Source organism: Aegilops tauschii, chromosome 4 (assembly GCF_002575655.3).
Source record: "Aegilops tauschii subsp. strangulata cultivar AL8/78 chromosome 4, Aet v6.0, whole genome shotgun sequence".
NCBI lineage: Eukaryota > Viridiplantae > Streptophyta > Magnoliopsida > Poales > Poaceae > Aegilops > Aegilops tauschii.
In genome coordinates, this window is record NC_053038.3 from 372,690,904 (window position 1) to 372,709,478 (window position 18,575).

An 18,575-nucleotide genomic window follows, 5' to 3' on the forward strand; every position below is an offset into this window, starting at 1 on the left:
GGGTTTCCCCTCCACCCGTTCGTTAATGGCATCATGTATTATTATGGGATCGATCTTCATGATGTCCCCTAATTCCTTCCTCAACATCTCGACATTCATTGTCGTGTGCGAGGCTTTTCTCCGCATTTCGCCGCACTTCAGTTTATGGCTGGAGATTTTTAATGTGAAGCCCAAGGTGGTGGGCGGTGAGCATGCCGAGTGCGGGGGCGCCATGGTGAGCAAGATGCCCAACGTCATATGGCCAACGGGAACCTTTAATGATTCTGTCAAGGAGTGGCAATAGCAGTGGTTTTATATCACTGAGCCGCGCGGCACGGAATGGGCCGCCTCTCCCGAGTTCCGATCCGGCGCTCCCCTGCGGCTTACATCCTCGGTCAAGAAAGGCCTAGACTGGTCCTCGTCCGATGAACTGTCGGTGCTCTAGACGCGCGTTGAGGATATGGGAGATAAGAACATTGAACTTGTCAATGTGGTCCAGGTGATGTTGGTTTGCCGGATCTTGCCTTGTCAGCACCGGACTTGCAATTTATGGGAATTTGATCCGGCCAGGCACCAGACCTTGCGAGAGCTTTTCGGCTCATCGCACAAGGACATTTGGAACGTGCTTTTCAAGTCCCACAAATCGTGGCCGGACTCCGCTGAGGACCGTGGGTACCAACTGTCCCGCCCGGCAAGTTCGGTAAGTTATCAAACTTTTCTATCCGTAACCCAAAGGAAGCGCTTAACATGTTTTATACAACTCTCCCAGGGATGGACGAAGAAGGCAGAGCGGATCCATTGTCTGGCCCCGTTGCCCGAAGAACCGGCCATCCCACTTCAGACGAAGATGCTGGTCCCGGCGCCTTACAAGGTGCCGAAGAAGACGGCCGAGAAGGAGGCCAGAAAGACCCGGGGCGGCCTTCGTCGCCGGGGCACTTTCGACACAATATCCGAAGGCTCCAATGCCCATTCCGCCTCTGAAGAGGACGACGAGGAGGAGGAAGATGAATCCCCTATGGGGGGAAGAAAGAAGGGGGCGGCTCCGCACACTTGGAGGCCGAGCTGCCCATAAGGGGAAAGGCTCCTCTTCCGGAGGAGTCCACTGCCGCCGCCGACAGCGGCCCGGCATGGGATCCCAGGGCCCAGCCCTTGGTGAACTCGTAAGTATATAAAATCCGAGTACGTTTTAGGCGTCCGGACTCATCGTGGCTTAGTATTTTAACCTAAGCCATATTTTTTGTAGTCCGGCGAGGTCCCGTACCAAACAATCCTCATCAGAGGACTTGCTGAGCTCAAATGCTATGGAGAGCAGGACGCCCCCCAAGGCCCCTTCCTCCAAACAGGTGCATAACACCGAGGCTTCATCCCGAAGGACCCCGACCAAGGAGGAAAGGAAAAAACCGTGAAGGCGGCGCCTGGAGGTCAAACCTCAGGGGCCGGACACGTGGGGGAAAGATTCCCATGGGGGCTGATGGCGGGGGCGATCTTAAGTTCAGCTCCCAGCCGGATGCGATTCCAGAGACCTATACGGCTCCAGAATCAAGCAGGCAGCCTCCCTCGGCTGGAGGGGGCGTGCCTGTTCCATCGGCGACCTCCGTCCATCCAGAAGAGTCGGATGCTTTGTTGGTGGCGTTGAAAAATGCCTCCATCATTGATGAACACCGTGCCCTTATGGGTGCGGTGATTGAGAAGATTCAGTCAACTGAGAGTGGACTGAACGAAGCCTGTATCAGCCTTATAAGAGGCTTTGAGGTATGTTTTATGAGTTGTCGAAGAGTGTCATAGTATAGATAGTAGCCCCTGATACACTGTTAGGTGAAAGAAAGAACCGGACAGGGGATCGAATTGATGATCGCAGGAAGAGTAATTGAATGATATTGATTTCTCTTCTGTTACAAGCAGGCGTCTGTAGCGGCTGCTGCCTCTCGTACTGCGGAGATCTCCGGACTGAATCAAAGTCTGGAGCGGGCCATAGAAGAACTTGGCCAATTGAGAATGCAGTTGAGAGATAAACAAGGTATGCACAAGCTTTGCTCGCGTTTATTGCGAATAAATTTTCAGTATGAAATAAGTTGCATAATTTGTGCTAGGGATTGTGACCGAAGTCGAGGCCCTTAAGAAGGCCGTGGCCGAGGCTGAGAAAAAGGCAGCCACAGAGCAGGCTCTTCGCGAGAAGCACGAGGCCAGGGTTATTAAAGCTGAGCAGGAGCTGCAAGAGGCCGTGAGAAAATGCGAGACCTTGGAGCAGAGTTTAACGGAGAAAGAATCCGAACTCACCAAGGCGCATCAGGCCACGAGCGATGCCCGGGGGGAACCCAAAGCGCCCTGCAGGGGATCCAAGAGGCTAGAAAGATCGCGGCGGGTAAGGCTTTTTCCATGTAAAGCAAGTATTTAAGGGGAAAACTATGTTTCTAATTTTGAATTCGGATTTCTCAGGGGTATTTGCCGAGCTACCTCGCAGCATATCAGATGCCGCCCAATTCTACCGAGCCGAAGAAAGGAAATTGCAGATAAGCTCTTCTGGTCGCAGTATTTGGCACCGAATTATCCGGTGCCTTTTACCGATCAGCTGAAACAGCTGATCGAACTGCATAAGGCGGCGGAACTAGCCATGAAAATTTGGTTATCCGGCTATGGCCTGCCGAGCCGATTCCAAGCAGCTACTTCGGGCTCGTGAAGCGGCTCGTAAGCGCTTGCCCTCGACTTGACGTCATCAAGCAGTCGGTCTGTATAGAAGGTGCGCGAATGGCCTTCGCCCGCGCAAAGGTGCACTGGGGGAAGATGGATGTCGAAAAGCTGATGACCGAAGGACCGCCAGAGGGGAAGGAGCACCGCAAGCCCGAATTATATTGTGAGAGTGTCCTGAAAGGATCCTACCTTGCAGCGGAGCTATGCACCAAGGACATTACATTTCCATGAATGCCAATCATGTTGTCCTTTGTAATGTTTGAACAAGGTCATTTATTTGTCGCCTGTTATATAAAAGTTTACCCTCCTGTGAGGCCGTTTTATATGTTAAACCTAAGAGTTGGCCAGTCGTCGGCTTCTGCCCCCACGTAAGAAGTACGGGGGTGTTCGGGATAAACCTGAGCACATCCCAGTTTTGGGTCCTTCGAAGGAGGTGCTCAGCACAACGAACCAGGCAATCAGACTATAGGGCTTTATCACTCTCACTTAGTCATAGGAGCTTTAGTATGGTAGGCGCAGCCCCTGGTGTTCGGAAGACCGTACTAGGGGCTCTATAAGCACCTTATCGGAGAAAAAACCGATCCATCGCACGCTGCATTGGTTATGGCATTATGCGGGAGAAATCCTTAAAGGTTTTGTGACCTCTCGAACAGCTGACCAGCTCTCGCCGTATCATGACAGTCAGTTTTCGACTTTCTCTACTGAGGTGCTCGTCCGGAAGAACCGGTACACAATCGCAGTAGTTCTCCCAGTGCTACCTTAGCCGATATAGCGGAACGTAAGGTACCAATACATGGGAGCCAGGCAAACCCAACTATTGACCCAAGACATAATTCGGAGCTGATGCATATAATGCTATAGGTTCGGGGTGCCGAACTTCCATGAAGGTGTTCGGACTTTATTGCCGTGTTATGGGTAAAACGAAGCCCCTGGCATATTTTAAGGCCTATCACTGTGTACGAATGCCACTTGAAAAAATGATTTCAATAAGAAATAACAGCAGGTAAACGTCATATATATCCACATGTTGTATTTGAATAGTACGTCTATGCGTATGGGTTCAAGTAATGTGATAAAAGAAGGGATATGATTGCGGAACCTGCTGAGACTAGGGGGAAGAGGCTGAGTGCAGATCTGTAATATAGCCGGATGGTCACTGCGGGGAATGTCTAAGGATTCCCTTACACGTTCAAGCTGCCTTCGTGTAGCCCGTCCTGGTCGGCGCAAAGGTGAACCTGCGAAGGAAATGTAAGAAATATTTACGTGCCGGAGGGCGGTTGAGCCGCTGAGTTCGGCCTGTCCTGGCCTTTGCCAGAGTGTTTAGTTGTGCTTTGGACGAGCCGGGCTATCCTTCCGCGAAGTAGTTCCGAGTCCCTTGATGGTGTCCGGGAGCCTGGACATCGACTCGAGGTTCGGCTGCACGGTGCTGCTCGTTGTTTCTGCTGCTAAGGCAGTGGTGTATTTGTTGGTGCCTAGGGAAGGTTCGACCTTGCCATTAACCGTGATGACGCCGCGTGGACCGGGCATCTTGAGCTTACGGTAGGCATAATGTGGCACCGTGTTGAATCGAGCAAACGCGGTTCGTCCGAGCAGTGCTTGATACTCACTGCGGAAAGGGACGATTTCGAAGATTAACTCTTCGATACGGTAATTTTCTAGTGATCCGAAGACTACCTCAAGGGCAATGGAGCCTGTATAGCTAACTTCCACACCTGGTAAAATGCCTCTAAAAGTGGCTTTAGTGGGTTTGATCGCCGAATGATCGATGCCCATCTTGCGCACTGTGTCCTGGTAAAGCAGATTTAGACTGCTACATCCGTCCATAAGGACTCGAGTGAGGTGGAACCCGTCTATTATTGGGTCGAGGACTAGTGCGGCTGGATTGCCCTGATTGGCGTTAACCGGACGATCCGTGCGGTTGAAGGTGACCGGCCCTAGTTTATATTGTGGGACGACTAGTTCCATTGAGTTGCCATCCCTAAGGGTGCATATCTGGTCCGAGTTGGTAATTTGGGTGGTATTTACCACATTCACCGACTGAATATGTGGGGGAAATTTGTTTTGCCCTCCTGTGTTCGGTGATCTGGGCTCTTCGTCGCTATCGTTGCTTTGAGACCCCCCTTCGTCTTTGGCACCTGCCCTGCCGGCTTGTTTGAAGACCCAGCATTCTCTGTTGGTATGGGTGGCTGGCGTTTCTGGGGTGCCGTGAATTTGGCGTTGGCAATCGAGTATGCGGTCCAGACTGGATGGACCTAGATTTTTATTTTTGGGTGGCCCTTTCCGCTGACCGGGCTTTGAGCCCCTGAACCCAGCATTAACTGCCATATTTTCGGCGTTTTCACCATATTTGCGGCGCTTGTGTTTGTTGCGTCGTGGTTTGCCGTTGCTATCTCTGGCTTCTGATATGCCAGGTTTGCTTGCTATATTGGTACTACGAGCCAACCAGCTATCTTCGCCCGCACAAAAGCGGGTCATAAGTGTCGTGAGGGCTGCCATGGATTTTGGCATCTCTTGGCGAGGTGCCGGGTGAGCCATTCGTCACAGATATTATGCTTAAATGCCACTAAGTCCTCTGCATCCGGACAGTCGACTATTTGGTTCTTCTTGGTTAGGAACCGGGTCTAGAATTTCCTGGCCGATTCCCCTGGCTGCTGAGTTATATGACTTAAATCGTCAGTGTCCGGTGGTCGCACATAAGTGCCCTGGAAATTGTCCAGGAATGCCTCTGCCAGGCTCTCCCAACTTCCGATGGAGTTTGCCGGCAAGCTATTGAGCCAATGCCGAGCCGGCCCTTTGAGTTTTAGCGGGAGATACTTGATGGCATGTAGGTCATCCCCGCGGGCCATGTGAATGTGGAGGAAGAAGTCTTCTATCCATACCGCGGGGTCTGTAGTACCATCATATGATTCAATGTTTACGATTTTAAACCCTTCTGGGAATTCGTGATCGATTACTTCATCAGTGAAGCATAGGGGGTGTGCGGCGCCTCTGTGCCGGGCTATATCACGACGTAGTTCATATGAGTCTTGTCTGCCGTGTTCGGCTCGGCCGGATTTGCTTTTAGTGTATCCGGCGTGACGATCATCATCACGTGTTGGTGCGCGCCCCGGTGATCCGTAGATAGATCTTGCATGTTTTGCCTTGTTTTCCAATACATCTCACAGGTCCCGCGTGTTGCCCCGGGCCTTGGTATTTTTGTTTGGGTGGCGGCGGGGTGCGGGCTGGTTTTCAGGCTGAAATGCCTCTCTGTCTCGGCCGCGAGGTGGCCGATCAGCCGCATCATACGCTGGTGATGTAGGTTTCAATGCTTCCTCCTCGAGTTTGGTAGCAACCTGCGCTTTGGGTAACTCTTGGTTGGGCGCTCGAGTTCATATTCCTCGGCTGCCAGGACTTCAGTCCATCTATCCGCTAGCAAATCTTGGTTAGCTCGAAGCTGTTGTTGCTTTTTCCTCAGGTTGTTTGCTGTGGATATAAGCCAGCGCTTGAAGCGCTCCTGCTCGACGGGATCCTCAGGCACGATAAATTCTTCATCGCCGAGGCTCACTTCGTCTTCGGAGAGAGGCATGTAATTGTCATTCTCGGATTCTCCGTTTGCTGCCTGTTCCGGAGGGCTAGCTTGTTCATCCTCCCGCTCGAGGTCTGGCTGGAGGGGATTATCGTCGTCTTCAGCACTATCTGGAGCGTTATTGTCTCTTGTGCCGGTATCACTGCTTTTGCTATGGCGAGACTTAGAGCGGCGCCGCTGACGTCGGTGCTTGGGTTGCTTTTTGGAGGGATTATCCTCCGTTGTCTTATCGCCATCCCCTTCTTTGGGGGTGTCCACCATGTATATGTCATACGATGAGGTGGCAGTCCAGCGCCCTGTGGGCGGTGGTTCTTGTTCGTCTCCTACATCATCGTCCATACCGTCGATGTCTTCGGAGCTGAAGTTGAGCATGTCGGTTGAATCGTCGAAAGTGGCTACTAAGTGGGTGGTGGGTGGGGCGCGAATTTCTTCGTCGTCCACATCCCATTCTAGCCGGACATAGTTCGGCCAAGGTTCTCCTGACAAGGAGAGGGACCTTAATGAATTTAGCACGTCGCCGAAAGGCGAGTGCTGAAAGATATCCGCGGAGGTAAACTCCATGATCGGTGCCCGATCGGATTCGATAGGCAAGGATGTAAGTGGCTCGGAGCCCGTGGCCGGGGACGAACCCGACGGTTTGGCAACACGGCTCTCGTGGGAGGTGAAGTTAGTATTCGGCTCTATCGCCACTGAGAGTGCGGCCTTCGTGGCGGGGTCTATCCACCTGTCCTCCGATGGCGCAATTTGTTTCGGATTAAGGGCCGGAGTAGTTGCAGGTGTGATCTCCCGAACACTGTCCGACGGCAGAGCTAAATCATGCTCGTCGTGATCGTGCGGCGCACCTGACATGGGCTCGAATCCGCCGAAGATCAAGTCTCCGCGGATGTCGGTAGTGTAGTTCAAGTTTCCAAATCTGACCTGATGGCCAGGGGCGTAGCTTTCGATCTGCTCCAGATGGCCAAGCGAATTGGCCCGTAGTACGAAGCCGCCGAATACGAAGATCTGTCCGGGGAGGAAAACCTCACCTTGGATCGCATCGTTGCCGATGATTGAAGGAGCCATCAAGCATTAGGTGACGGCACAGTGGAACTCTCAATGAAAGCACCAATGTCGGTGTCAAAACCGGCGGATCTCGGGTAGGGGGTCCCGAACTGTGCGTCTAAGGCGGATGGTAACAGGATGCGGGGGACACGATGTTTACCCAGGTTCGGGCCCTCTCGATGGAGGTAATACCCTACTTCCTGCTTGATTGATCTTGATGATATGAGTATTACAAGAGTTGATCTACCACGAGATCGTAGAGGCTAAACCCTAGAAGCTAGCCTATGGTATGATTGTTGTTTTCCTACGGACTAAACCCTCCGGTTTATATAGACACCGGAGGGGGCTAGGGTTACACAGAGTCTGTTACAAGGGAGGAGATCTACATATCCGTATTGCCAAGCTTGCCTTCCACGCCAAGGAGAGTCCCATCCGGACACGGGACAAAGTCTTCAATCTTGTATCTTCATAGTCCAACAGTCCGGCCAAAGGATATAGTCTGGCTGTCCGAGGACCCCCTAATCCAGGACTCCCTCACTCATGATGATGCTAGTACCTTGCTTGATAATGTGCCACTAGGTGAATTTCATGATGACCAAATTGCTAGAGTAAAACAACATGATATTGTTGAAATTGATGATGAGCTTGAAACTGAAAATCTTGAAACACCTACTAGAACTAGCCCTCCTAGATATGAATTGCCAAAGGTACTGGAAGGTTATGTTATGGGTGAGGAGGCAACTAGATATATTCTTGTTTGTAATGATAGAGATGATCTAGAGAAATTATTATGCAAGTATAAAGAAAAATCTTTGAATGCTAAAATGAAATGTGATCCTAAGTTTGCTACTTCACCTATGTTTATTGATGATAAGGATTATGAATTCTCTGTCGACCCAGAGTTAATTACTTTGGTTGAATCTGATCCTTTCCATAGTTATGAAACTAAAACTGTTGTGGCACATCTTACTAAGTTGAATGACATAGCCACCCTTTTTTCTCATGATGAAAAAAATCGCTATTACTATATCCTCAAATTATTTTCGTTCTCATTAAAGGGTGATGCTAAAGCTTGGTACAATATTCTTGCTCCTGGTTGTGTGCGTAGTCCCCAGGATATGATTTATTACTTCTCTGAAAATATTTTCCTGCTCATAAGAAACAAGCTGCCTTACAGGAAGTATTTAACTTTACGCAAATTGAAGAAGAGAGTCCCCCACAAGCTTGGGGGAGGCTTCTCCAATTTCTTAATGCTTTTCCCGATCATCCTCTTAAGAAAGATGAAATACTTGATATCTTCTATAATGGACTAATTGATGCTTCTAGGGATTTCCTAGATAGTTGTACTGGTTGTGTTTTCAGGGAATGGACTATTGGACAAGCTATAGAATTATTGAATAACATGTTGAAAAATTATGATGATTGGACTCTTCCTGAACCACAGCTTAAACCTACTCCGAAGAAGAGGGGTATCTTATATCTCTATCCTGAAGATATGCAAGAGGCAAAGAAATCTATGAAGGAAAAAGGTATTAAAGCCGAGGATATTAATAATTTACCTCCTATTGAAGAAATACATGGGCTTGATACACCACCACTGCCTAAGGTGGTAGAGGTAAATTTGTCGGTGGAAACGACGCCTATGGAATCACTGGGATCCCTTCTACGGTTGGCGGGCGCGGGGTTGTGCAAAGATCAGGTATGGTAGTCAGCACAAAGATCGTTTACCCAGGTTTGGGCCACAAGGATGCGTAATACCCTAGTCCTGCTTTGGTGTATATTTGAGTGTTCTTGAGCTCTTGAACTAGCTGTGGTGCGTGTGTAGTCCAAAAGATCCGAATCCTTCTCTAGTACGCCTCGGGCCTCCTTTTATAGACAAAAGGGGTCGCCACAATGGCACACAGGAGGGGGAAAGGTATACAGTGTACAAGCTTATCGCCTGTCATTACGGGACAAGGCGCATTAAATGCACTCCTTAGGTGTCTTGTTGCTTTATTGGGGATGGCAACGTGGCCCGTCCCGTCCGTCGCTGCTCCGCCTTGCTCCGACAGGCGTCCAGGCCATCGAGGCAGGCAGCGCCACGTAGGCTGGCAGGCTGCTGAGATGGCGTGGTGGTAGGGTCTTCACGAAGATCTGCATGCCACCATGTAGGTGCCTGCCCAGCTGGTAGGGCTGGCAGCTGTATGGGAACGGCGGTGGAGTCTTGGCAGACGTGAGTCTGGCTGTGGCCCCGCAGGTGTCCTCGGCAAGGGTCTTGCCGGGGCCCCGGCAAGGGTCTTGCCGTGGCATCACGGTTGTCCCCGGCAAGGATCTTGCCGGGGGTCTCGTGGATTTCCTTGGCAAGGATCTTACCGAGGATCGTTGTCTTCTGGTCCTCATCTGATCTTGTGTGCTTCTGGTCTTCACAAAGATCTGCATGCCACCACGAAGGTGCCTCCCGAGCCTTGGTTCCAATGTGGTTGATGGTGTTGGAACCCTTGGGCTCAAGGGTGGCGCGCTCTGCTGGCGTTGGGCAAATTGCCCCGGCAAGGCTCTTGCCGGGGCTGCGGATGCCGCCCCCGGCAAGGGTCTCGCTGGGGGAGTCCACCTCGCCCTCTTGCTCTTTGTGTCTCTGGTCATGGCGTTGCTTTGCCCGTCTTGTGCCTTTGGCTTCCCTCCTTTGCCCTGCTAAGTGTGGCCGCAGGTGCGGCTCTGACTGCTCGTGCACAAGTAGAGGGGTAAAAAGGGGAGCCCCTACTTTTGTATAGCGACAGGAACCCCCGGGCCTGGGCCACACATAAGCGCAACGCATTGTTGGGCCGGGCCCAGAACGGTGCGCGGGCACGCGGGGCAGAGTTTTACTGCGGTAATTCCCTCGCCCGTCGCGCTTCCCCACGACCCGTGTTGAATGCGTGACGTGGGGATCGTGCGCGGAATGACCGCAGCATGCTTGCATCATCCATGGTGAACAGTAAAGAGGCGGCTTGCGTGTTCCCTCAAAACGGCAGAGCCGCCGCTCATTTACTCTCTCCGCCTTGGAACCGTCGTTCCACGTTTCCCACTACGCCTACTCCTTACGCCACGTACGCCGCATGCACGGCGCGGGGTAGGTGACAGACGCATGGAATATGGGAAGTCGCGCGGGGGCCGATACTCACGTGCCTTCGATTGGGCAAGGAGGGCGGTCGATGGCCTCACTTGTTGCCACATTAATGAGCCGGATTCGAGCGGGCTCTTCAGGGGCGTAGAGCTAGTCTTTCGGCCTCCCCTTCCCAACTATAAAAAGGGAACTCAGGGGTAGGAGGAAGAGCATCTCCCTGCGTCTCCCCTTTGTCTCCATCCCCACCCACGGTCATGGCGAGAGGGTGTGGCCGCGGCCGTTCTTCTGCGGAGGCGACCAGGTCCTCCTCCCGCCAGAGAGCTGCGGCGGTCAAGGAAGAGCTAGATGCCTAGGGTGAAGGCCATGCTCGAGGCGGGGCCGCTGGATGGGGCCGCTGTCGGCGAGGCGGTCGAGGCAGAGGCGGCCGAGGCAGAGGTGGGCGTGGAAGGGGATGCCTGTGTCATCTCCGTCTCCGTCGCCATCTCCCCCGCCAACTCCTCCTACTTCGCCGAGTGGTCACGTCGGGGACTCGACGCTCGAGTTTATCCTGCAGCTACATGGGCCGCTGCGCCGCCGCCTTCATCTTCCTCGGGCATTTACGAGGGTGCTGGAGATCGACCAGCCACCGCGGCTGAGGATTCATATGAAGGGGTGTTGCCATGGCGACATGTGGGTGAACACAGGGTTCCCCGCCCCTCAAGTGATGCTCCTTCGCCGGGGCTAGAAAACCTTTGCACGCGCCCATTGCTTGATGGATGGGCACGTCCTCTGCTTCAAGCTAGCGGAGAGCAATTTGCTCTCCGTCAAGGTCTTCGGGCGCTCGGGACACAGGCTAGGGTGTTGTGCGGAGAGATCGACTGATGGCGAAAGCTCCTCTTTGGGCGAGAGTGACGAGGAGGACAGCGACAGTGCGACGAGGGTAGCGGGCGGGAGGATGACGGGTCCGACTAGGCGTCGGGCACACTGTTCCTGGGCGACGCCGGCAGCACCATCATCTGCATCGCTAGCTCCTTGAACTTTTCGGGGTCGTCGCCTTGGGCGGCTGACATTGGAGGGACGGGGAAGACGAAGAAGGCAGGTGGCGGGCCGTCAAGTCGGAGTACGAGAGCCTCGACGCCTTCATCGCATATTGCCGGGCCGCCGCCTCGTCTTTCGGCTCTTCCTCCGGCACCGTCATCACGAGCCTCCTTCCGGACGATTGCCGATATGTTCTCTTGGCGTCTTCTGCTGCTCGTACCTCGCCTAGGCGCTCCTTTTTCCCTTCCGCCATCTTGTTCTGTTTCCTGAGGCGAGGGACAAGAAAGGGATTACGGGCATCTTATCTCTTTTTAGTTTTTAAGCCTACGGGCCTTTGTAAGATTTGAATCTTGTAACCCCCTTGCTCATGTATGCATTTCGTACAAATTGTACTTGTTTGCAACGTATTAATGAGGAGAAGGGTGTTTGCCGGGTTTTTTCGCGCGTGGGCGAGGGCCACACCAAGGAACGAGTCCTCGTTATCTTAAGATAAACAGTGTACCCCGGCAACAAGCCTTGCCGTCTTCCTGCTCTATAGCTCGGCTACACTCACGCCCTTGGCGGAGGTAGGGGCCGAGTAGTATTAGGCCCTTTGCTCGTCCCCTTCCCATCGCACCAAGTTCTGGCCCAAAGTAAGGTTTTCGGACACGGGACAGAGGGAGCAAGATGGTATGAGAGCGAGCGAAGTCTCGTACGTTCAAGTTTCATACGGAGGCACTGAGTGGGGGAAAAAGGCTTATCTGATGTCGCAGCCCCCGGTAACCTTAGATTGCCGTGATCGGATCCTTAGACCTGCAACCCCCGACAACCTTGGCTTGTCGGGGTTGGGGCGTCGGCCTGTTCTCTTTCTTCCAAAATAGCTCAGCAGAAAATGTCCATGCACCCTGCGAACCAAAAAGGATGGGAGGGAACAGAGAGATGCATACTCGACCTCTATGCCAAGGGTTAGTCGCTGCCAAGCACTATCAACCCTAACACAGAGAGAGACTCAACCTAGCATGCATGCTAAAACTTAGGGCGCCAGTGCTTCATTTATTTATGCTCAGGGTCTGCGCCTGGCTTTGTACAAAGGGTTACATGCCTTGCCGGCAAGGCTTGCACAAAAGGTGGTTTGCCGGGGAGCCCGGCAACCGCGCCTTATGGGTAAAACTTGCGAAGATGTTCGATGTTCCAGGATTTGCTCACTGGAATACCATCTTCGGTCTCCAGGCGGACTGTGTCGGGCCTGGTGACTCGTATTACCCGATAAGGTCCTTCCCACTTTGGCATCAACTTGTTGGATTTCTTGGCCGACTGAACGTGCCGAAGAACAAGGTCACCTTCCTCAAAGCTTCGGGCATGAACCTTGGGGCTATGGTAGCGACACAAGGCTTGCTGGTAGCGTGCTTCTCGCACAGCCGCCCGAAGACGATCTTCCTCAAGGAGCATTGCGTCATCTTGCTGCAACTGCTCTTGGTCAAGCTCATCATAAGCGAGCACTCGAGGTGACCCGTACGTGAGTTCCGTGGGGAGAACTGCTTCTGCCCCGTAAACGAGGGAGAAAGGTGTCTGGCCGGTGGCTCGATTTGGTGTCGTTCTGATTGACCAAAGAACCGCTGGCAATTCATCAATCCAGCGCCATCCGCACTTGTGTAGCCTGTCAAAAGTTCTTGTCCGGAGGCCTCGCAATACTTCAGCATTCGCCCTCTCAGCCTGGTCGTTGCTTCGTGGGTGTGCAACAGAAGCAAAACAGACCTTGCTGCCGAGGTCCTGGATGTACTGCATGAAGGTGCGGCTCAAGAACTGCGTGCCGTTGTCGGTGATGACTCTTTTTGGCACACCAAAATGGCAGACTAGTCCCTTGAAGAATTTGACGGCCGACTGTGCTGTCACCTTTCTCACTGCCTCCACCTCCGACCACTTTGTGAACTTGTCGATTGCGATGTACAAGTACTCAAAGCCCCCGACAACATGGGGAAAGGGGCCCAGTATGTCGAGCCCCCAGACCGAGAATGGCTAGGAAAGAGGGATTGTCTGGAGAGCTTGAGCTGGTTGACAAAGCTTTTTTAAATGGAACTGGCACGCTTCACACTTGGTTACTAAGGCCGTTGCATCCTGGAGGGCAGTGGGCTAGAAGAAACCTTGCCAGAATGCCTTGCCGGCAAGGGCCCTTGACCCTATGTGGGAGCCACATATGCCTCCGTGGATCTCTGCCAACAGCTCCAGTCCTTCCTCCCGGGGAATGCACTTCAATTTCACACCGTTCAGCCTTTTTCTGTACAGAACGTCATCCTGATACATGGCAGATCGATGGGCTACTTTCTCCGCCTCTTCCTGCTCCTCAGGAAGTTCCCCTATTTGGAGGAATCGGATGGTATGTTGTGCCCATGCCGGAGCCTGAGGCTCGACGACAAGGGCTAAAGGCGTTTCCTCTACCATGAGAGCGGCTGTCTCTACGGCCAGGGCTTGACGCCCTGCCGGAGTCTGTTGCCCCATGGCAGGCTCAGTGTCCACGGCAACATCTTTGCCGGCGGCTCCTGGGAGCTCGGCGGGAAAGTACTTGCCGGGGCCTGATTTCCTCCGCTTGTTCTGCCCTGTCGATGGTTCAACGGATGGTTGAGTTAATCGAAGCACAAAAGTACCTGGTTCCACAGGCAATTTGAAGGCAGCGCGTTTCGACAAGTAGTCGGCGACGCCGTTCTCCACTTGGGGAACATGCTCCGCTTGTATACCGTCAAAACGCTCTTCCAGCTTCCTCACTTCATCTACGTAGGCCTCCATCAATGGCTTTGATAATCTTTGTTAACTTGCTTGACGACAAGCTGTGAATCACCCCTGACGATGATCTTCTTGATTCCAAGGTCTGCCGCGATCCTGAGACCGGCAAGCAACCCCTCGTATTCAGAAGTGTTGTTTGTTGACATCTCCCTAGGAAAGTGCATCTATACTACATACTTGAGGTGCTCTCCGGTGGGTGCGACGAGCGGCACACTAGCACCGGCGCCTTGCAGCGAGAAAGCCCCGTCAAAGTACATAATCCAGTCGCGACTTGTTTCCTTGCCGGGGAGAGCGGTCTCCTGAATCTCTTCGTCGGGCGTTGAGGTCCATTCCGCAATGAACTCCGCCAAGACTCTACTCTAAATTGTCGAAGTGCTTTCAAACTTCAAACCAAAGCTCGACAGTTCCAAAGCCCATTCCACAATCCTCCCGGTTGAGTCTGGGTTATGCAATATCCTTTGCAACGGGAAGCGGGTGACGACGGTGATTTCGTGTGCTTGAAGTAATGATGCAGCTTCCTCGAGGCCATAAGGAGGCCGAAGAGCAATTTCTGCACACCGGAGTACCTTCACCTAGCCCCCTGCAAGAGGGAGCTGAAAAAGTAAACCGGGTGCTGCATCATCTTCCTCTTCTACACTATTTTCATTTGGTTGTGTCGCTTCTGCTTCGCCAGCGTCAGACTTTGCCGGGGGCCTTGCCTTACCGGCACCAGGCCCTGCTGGGGGGAGCTCTGGTTTGCCATCCGCTAGCCCTGCCGTTGCCACTGTCTCTTCGTTAACCTCCCACTGTGCCACTAGCGCGGCGTTGACCACTTGGTTCGTCGCCGCTAGATATAGCAGCAACGGTTCTTGTGGTTTATGCGCAACCAGTATTGGCGTAGAGGAGAGGTACTTCTTCAAATCCTGCAGGGCTGCCTCGGCCTGTGGGGTCCAATCCATTGGGCCCGCCTTTTTCAAGATTTTGAAAAAGGGAAGGGCACGTTTAGCAAACTTGGAGATGAATCTGCTCATGGCGGCAACACAGCCAGCGAGCCGACGTACATCCTTGATCCGCCTAGGTGTAGCGACCCGACTCGTTAAGAGTCGAAGTCTCTGTGCTTATCGTGCTAGTCCCTGGATCGACTTGCTAGCACACACAGTACTCGATGACATAACAGAAATAACACACATCTCTTTATTACATCGATAGTCCAGGAGCCATACATTTATTACAAAATAGGGCATAGAGCCAATAAACAAATACTGCGGAAGAAAAGTAGTAAATGAGTCCAACTCCACGAGCAAGGTTGAGTGTAGAACATCGACCTATCGCACCTTAATCCTCGTCGGATATATCTACAACGTGATAAGTTGCAGCCATATAGGTCAGTACATTGAATGTACTGGCAAGTCACATCATAAGTGTAAAGAACCTACTTGTACATGCAATTTGGCTAGTGGAAAGCTCTAAGTTTAGTTTTTTGCATAAAGCTAGTTTTTCCCTATTAGGAAAGATGTTATTCTACTACTACACATTTGCATAGGATGAGTTGGCAAACCCAACTCCATCCGTTCCCAAGTTTCATTTAAAACCCAACTGTTTAATTAAAGGTGAGGAGATCTCCCGGCATTTCCACTACTAGATGCTCAACTTGTCCGTAATCGGGGACACGGTTAATCGATTAGGTTTTAACACTCTGCAGAGGTTGCGCACTTTTCCCCACAAGACTCGACCACCTCCATGATCGGAAGATCGAGACATAGTCTTTCGAAAATGTTCCCCCTTAACCCACGGATAGGCCGATACACCTACATCATTCTACATCTGCTAGCCCATCCCGGAAGGGGTCACACTAACTACTCAACTAAGCCAGAGCCCATATTGGCTTGTGGCTGCACACGTAAGCTTCTAGACATGAGAATACGATTGATCTCTTTGAGCCTGAGCGGACGGTCCACTAGTGGTGCACCACCATGGATTTCCCATGCGTGCCCCACTGTACTTCGCCACCATTCCAACAAGTTTCCGCCCAGTTAGTTCATTAATTATCTTAGGTCCTATTTACTACATTGTCACTCATATTTTACAATGATCACTCCCCAATCCACGTCTACTTAGCGAAGCAACATAATGTAAAACGATGGCGACAATGTGGTAAGGTTCAGACCTACCTTAATGAACTACTGGGTGTAAGCATAGCCATATGGCATTAATTCCTACCATGCAGTCCTACCGCAAAGAACTAAGTGCATAACAAAAACATAGGTAATGAAACATGATCAAGATGCAACTTGCCTTGGTACTGCTGGTTGAATTCTAAAGACTGATAGTATTCTGCTTTCCACTCCGCGCAATCTATCGCAAAGAAGATAAACAAACATAAGCAAACATTTCAGAGAACCAAGAAGAACATGCAAAGCAAAAAGTCTCGGAAAAACCAAATGAACAAACAACACACTTAACTAGCACAAAAATATTCTAAGTGCAAAACCACATGGGCCTATGGTTCAAGAAGTGATGTGAACTATAGTGCATACTCTGCATACTAGTAAAAATATTATTGGACAGATTCTGGTGTGTGCAAATTATTGTGACAAAGGTCCAGGTGATAGGGTTTGGCTACGGTGACAAAGTGCAAAAAGAATCAACTTAATCGGAGCTTTGGTTTGGGAGATATGGCCATTTGAAGTTCGAATTCGAGTCTGAATAAATTCAAATTTGAGCCTGACAAAATTTTACAAAAAGGATACCACTGGATAGATCTAAACATAACGAAGAATTTGCCGCTGGTTTCATCGAGTTTGGATCTACGGTTAAAAAGTTGTGGCTACTCGAAGTTCAGGGACTAATCTGCTAATTACAGGGACTAAACAGAGAAGAAAACTATCGCAACCAAGTCCCTGGCCACGTGGCAGATTCCTACTGGCCGAAAGGTGTTCGCCGCGTAGCTTATACAGCGGACGGCCACAATCTAAACGGCGGCGGCGGCTAACTTAAACAAAAACCGATCGGTTTTAAATTAAAAACCCACGGTTAACCGCATACCGGTTTGACTAAAAAAACAACTAACCTAATCTAATATAGGCCGTCGGTGACCGATCTAACGGGCGAAGGTGGAGCGGTGGCTCACAGTGGGCTGGCGACGTCGACGTCGGCGAAGACGGGAGGGCTCGGTGCTCCGGCGACTCCGGCGTCGACGGTGTGGCGGCTCCGACGGGACCTAGGGGCAAAAAACGTGTCAAACAGATGCGCGTTATCGCGGTGATCCAATTGACAAAGGAAGGAGAGCTAGGGGGTGCCACAGACGACGAAATGGACGACAGAGTGGTGCGGCTCCGGCGAGATGCGAACGGCGACAGCAAGCGGTAGGGGCGGCGTGGGAAGAAGCGGGACGGCGAGGATGTAAGAGGGGGACGTGGCCTTTATATAGGCGCGGCTAGGAGCTCTACGGAGCTGCGGATAAGCCTCATCCGCGAGGGAGCCGAGCGGCGGTTGCGGGAGCGCGGCGAGGATGCTTATCCCGCGCGGTGCGGGAGGTTGGGGACGGCCTGACGGGCGGGGCCCGCCTGGCAGCGGCAGTGAGAGGAGACGAGCGAGGGCGGGCGTGGGCGGTTGACCGGTGCGGGAGGCTTCGGGCGCGCGGGCGGCCTTGGGCCGAAAATGGCCGGTGGGCTGGCTGGCCTGGCGCGGCTGGCTGAGCGCGTGCGTCCCTGGGCCGAACTGGTTTCGGTCCAGGCGGGTGAGTGCGTGCGTGTTTTTTTTTAACCGAACACTAAAGTGGCCCTAAATAATTCAAATGAATTAATAAAAACACCACAATAATTTCTAAAATAACTATACAATATTTAGAGCCTAATGAACATTAACTTAAGCACATAACATTTTGAACATATTTTCCTAATGCAATTAATGTACTTTTTGCAAATAAAATAAATACCAATAAACTCCAAAACTTCAAATAATATTCAAAATAAAATTTCCCACTCTTTTATAAATTTGAGGAAGTCATCTTATCCCCTCTCATTTGTTTTTCTCGAGTGGAAAAATATTATTTGAATATTTCAAAAACTCCAAAATGCAAAGAAATATGATATGCATTGAATGATTCTATTAACATCCAAATTTAATAAAAATTGGGATGTTACAAACCTACCCCTCTTAAGATGAATCTCGTCCTCGAGATTCAGGTTGGCCAGCAAAAAGGTGTCGATGGTCCTATCTAAGATCTTCCTCTCGTTCCCAAGTAGCTTCCTCCTCGGTGTGGTGACTCCACTGAACCTTGCAGAACTTGATGATCTTGGTACGAGTGATTCTCTCTGCAGTCTCAAGAATCTTAATAGGTTTCTCCTCATAAGTCAGATCATTCTCCAACTGAATTGCCTCCAGTGGCACTGTACCTCTCAAAGGAATGTCCGCCATCTCTGCATGACACTTCTTCAGCTGGGAAACATGAAACACATCATGAACTCC